At 53.4% G+C, this 4073-nt stretch overlaps 1 long non-coding RNA gene across 1 annotated transcript; it reads left to right on the top strand.

Annotated features, from left to right (window-relative positions):
* Window positions 1–1314: 1314 nt before the first annotated feature.
* Window positions 1315–3325, top strand: LOC139036509 (uncharacterized). Its single transcript, XR_011489273.1, has 3 exons — window positions 1315–1384; window positions 1760–1914; window positions 3075–3325. It is a non-coding gene; the product is annotated as an uncharacterized lncRNA (long non-coding RNA).
* The last annotated feature ends 748 nt before the right edge of the window (window positions 3326–4073 follow it).

Genomic DNA, 4073 nt, shown 5'->3' with positions numbered 1-4073 from the left:
CTCACAGAAGACCCCCTCCTCCTCATTCACCTATACATCCACCCACTGGCTCATTCTGTTCACGCTCCACGTTCCCTCCGCCTGGATGATTCCTCCAGCTCCACCCTGGGCTGCCCCTGCCCACCTCTCAGGTCTCGGCTGGAGTATCACCTCCTCGGAGGGGCCCTCCAGAACCATCTTATTTCCAGTAGAACCCCCTCCCCCCACCAACACACTCTCCAATTTGCTGTTTATCTCATTACCTTATTTTGCTCATCTCACCTATTTCTATATGAAATTATATCATTTCATTCTCTTTATTTGGTTGCTTTGCGCCTGTTTCCACTCATGAGTTCTTTAAAGGAAGAGACATTTGGAATTCCTCGGTGGTCTGGTGGTTAAGAACCCATGCTTCCACTGCAGGAGGCACTGGTCCCATCCCTGGTCGGGGAACTAAGATCCCACAAGCTCCAGGTGTGGCCAAAAAAAAAAAAAAAAGAGCAGAGATCTTTGTTTTGTTCCTTCCCGTCACCACAGTGCCCAGCCAGGACACAAGGAGATGCTGGATAAATACGAAATGAACTTGGAATTCACCCGTTCATTAGTGCCTGCCCTGGTGCTTGTCGATGTGGGGAATGCAGAAATGGAATCAGACTGGGGTTCTGCCCTTACCTGCTCATAACTTGCCCAATGTGTAGTTGGGCAGCAAAGCCCAGCCTTGTGCACCTAACACTTCTGATGGGGACAAAATCTCCTGGAACAGCCCTCCTGGGGGGTTGGTCAAAGGACGAGCAGTGCTCCATCCTATCCAGGATGAAGCTTTGGGGCCAGGCGAGTGTGGGGTCCAGCCCAAGCTCTGCCCCACTGATCCCAACTGGGGACCTTAAATGACACCCGTTTTCCATGGGCTCTGAAGGAGGCTGAGAGAGCGGGCAATGCTCTAGCCCAGGGTGCACAGACTTTAGTTTGTCTCTTTGGGGGGGGTGGTGTATGAACCCCAGCCGAGGAGCATCTTCCTGGGGAGCAGGGATCTCATCCAAGGACTGGGAGAGGCCTGGGGTCCAGAGACCTCAGGGGGATGGGGTGATGCGGGGATGGCCCGCTGTCTCCCTGCCCTCTTTGCTCACATCTCTATCTCCCTGCCTGTGTTCCTCATTCCAGCCTGTGTAATTAGGTGTCCAGGGGTATCTCCGACTCTGTTTCGATAGAATTTGCCTTGTTTAATCAGTAACAGGATGGCTGCCTCTGACAGCTGTTTTCCCAGAAAAAAAAAAAAAAAAACCCTACTGGGGACGAGGTGAGCAGTGGAAATCAGGCTCCTTGGCTTAAATTCACCTTCGTCACAGACTTGCGGGCGACCCCAGTGCCTGTCCCTTCTCCTCCCTGGGCCTCAGTTTGCCTGTCGGTAAAACGAGGGGAGTCGGACGCTGTGACCCCCTCGGCTGGGACCCTGAGACATGGGGGATGGATCTGGAGCCATAGCGGGGGGCGGGTGGGTGGGGTGGGGGGTGGGCCGAGCTTGCATTACTCGCGGGGAAGCCAGAAGAGAAGAGACATTTAAATCCAAGGTGGCGTTTTTATCTCTGTGTTCTTAATTGTAATTGCCATTTAATTAGATTAATGATAATTAATAACACTAATAATGTACTGTCCTTTGTCTGGGACAATGACAATGCCGATCTACTGTCTTGAAGCAGAGCTGGACTGCACCGAGCCCTCCCCTCTCCTCTCCCTACCATCTCCCAGACCCCTCCTCCCAACATTGTCTCCCTTTTCACAGGTGCTTGGCATGTTGGCTTGTGACCACCTCTGGGCACGTTGTTCTCCCCGTTAAGACTGTGAAGTGCTCCAGGTGGCTAGGAACTGGTCCAGGCCTCCCAAGCCATCCCTCCACCCTGCAGAGAGGGGACTGACACGTGCTGGATGGAAGGACAGGTAAGCAAGGGGTTGGGTGGGTGGGTGGATGGATGGATGGATGGATGGATGGAGAGGGATAAATGCATTAATGGATGGCTTTAGCCTCCAACCAGGGAGGTGATGGAGCTCCCCGACCCCCGGGGGGCCCACCTCTGCTCTCCACCCCGCTTCTCTCTGACCAAGCTCAGCCCACTCTCACTCCATCACCCCTTTCAGATATGTCTCCTCTTCTTCATCCTCAAGGTCACCACCCTTGTCTGAAGCACACTGGCCTAGACAACAGTACCAGCAGGTCTCCTGCCCTCGTAGTCTCCTGACTTACCCCTTTTCCACCCATTGTGCCTCAAACCAGAAAGTCTTTCAGACTCATAGACGTATGTGACCAGCTTGTCTCTGGTTGAGAACCCTTCCAGAGCCCCTCTCGGACTTCCAAAAAGAGTACAAGTGCTTGGCCTTGGGATTGGAGCAGTCCTTTTTTTTTTTTTTTTAAAGTATTTATTTATTCTCCGGGCTGCACTGGGTCTCAGGGGCGGTACGTGGGATCTTTGATCCTCCTTACCATGCGGGATCTAGTTCCCTGACCAGTGGGCCAGAGAGCAGAAGGGGGCCCTGGGCTGGGCATGGCAGAGCAGAAATGGGTGAAATGCAGCCTCCGCCCTCAAGCAGCTCATAGGGCAGGTGGGGAGATGGGGGCTCGAGGGAGGTTCCCTGGGGGAAGGCAGAGAGGGGCTGGGAGGGGGCTGGGGGTCCCTCAGGGCTGAGGGCAGGGTGTGTGGTTCTCAAGCCCACTGCTTATCATGCTCTGGCTGATGGGGGTGATCTCTGCCTCTGCCTCTGTCTCTCCCGTGAGACCAAGAGCCCCTGAGGGCGGGGCTTGTACTCTTGCTTCCAGCGGAGGAGCTAGTCTGGAGGCTCCGCAGGGGTTTGGGGACAAGAGAAGCCGGAAAGGGAAGAGCAGAAAGGGCGTGGACGAGGGCCTGGGGTAGGCGAGCATCAGTGCGGGCTGAAGGCAGTGGCTGGACAGTGGCTCAGGCCTCTTCACAGCGCTTCAGTCCACTTTGCCAACCCTTGGAAGGGTACTTGTTGTATACCGCATACGGTTCCCCCTTTGTTCCTAAAGGATCTCGCTGAAGGCTTCCCTGGTGGTCCGTTGGTTAAGAGTCCACCTTGCAATGCAGGGCACACGGGTTTGACCCCTGGCCTGGGAAGATCCCTCGTGCCTCGGAGCAGCTAAGCCCATGCACCGCAACTACCGAAGCCTGTGTGCGCTAGGGTCCTTGCTCCGCAATGAGGGAAGCCACCACAACGCAAAGCCCCCGCTCACCACAGCTAGAGAAAGCCCACACTCACCAACAAACCAGCACAGCCAAAAATAACTAACTAAATAAAACTATTAAAAAAAATAAAGAATCTTGGCTTGGATGTTTGTTGATGATGGATCGATGCCCTCATGGGTTTGCTCCTTCATTCTGAAAGGTAGAAGCAAAGATGACTCAGCTGCCAGTCCAGTGGGGAAGGTGAGCCAGAATGCCCAATAAGATACGGATATAGGGAAGAATGATATGACCACTGACCAGCACATTACAGCACTTCCTGTGTATCGGTTTGTTGCCGGTCTAGACAGTGAGTAGTATTGTATAGCACGATCACCCCATTTTACAGGGGAGGAAACTGAGGCTCTGGCAGGTGAAGTGACCCATCCAGGGTCACAAACCTGGGGAGAAGCAGGGCTAGATTTGAATTCAGTTAGCCTGTCTCCACTAAATAGCTAAGTGATACAGGAGGCATTAATCGGGCTTCTCTGGTGGATCAGTGGTAAAGAATCTGCCTGCCAATGCAGAAGATGAAGGTTTGATCTCTGGGTCAGGAAGATCCCCTGGAGAAGGGAATGGCTACCCACTCCAGTATTCTTGCTTGGAGAATCCCATGGACAGAGGAAGCTGGTAGGCTACAGTCCATAGGGTCACAAGAGTCAGACATGACTTAGCGACTAAACAGCAAAAGCCTGTCTCTAGCATCCTTGCCCAGTGTGGGTCCACAGGGCCGGCCTGGTGAAATTTGTTTGTACATCTTTACATTTACCCCAGTTATAGAGAGACTTTTGCTTGCAGCTGCTAAAAGCAAGAACCTGTCCTTAGGCCTTGCTCCCAAGAAGGCCAGAGTAAGGTGGGGGTCAG

This window comes from Odocoileus virginianus, chromosome 9 (assembly GCF_023699985.2).
Source record: "Odocoileus virginianus isolate 20LAN1187 ecotype Illinois chromosome 9, Ovbor_1.2, whole genome shotgun sequence".
In the NCBI taxonomy this organism is placed as follows: Eukaryota; Metazoa; Chordata; class Mammalia; order Artiodactyla; family Cervidae; genus Odocoileus; species Odocoileus virginianus.
The sequence above is the reverse complement of the archived record's forward strand: the minus strand, read 5'-3'. Positions and strand labels throughout refer to the sequence as shown.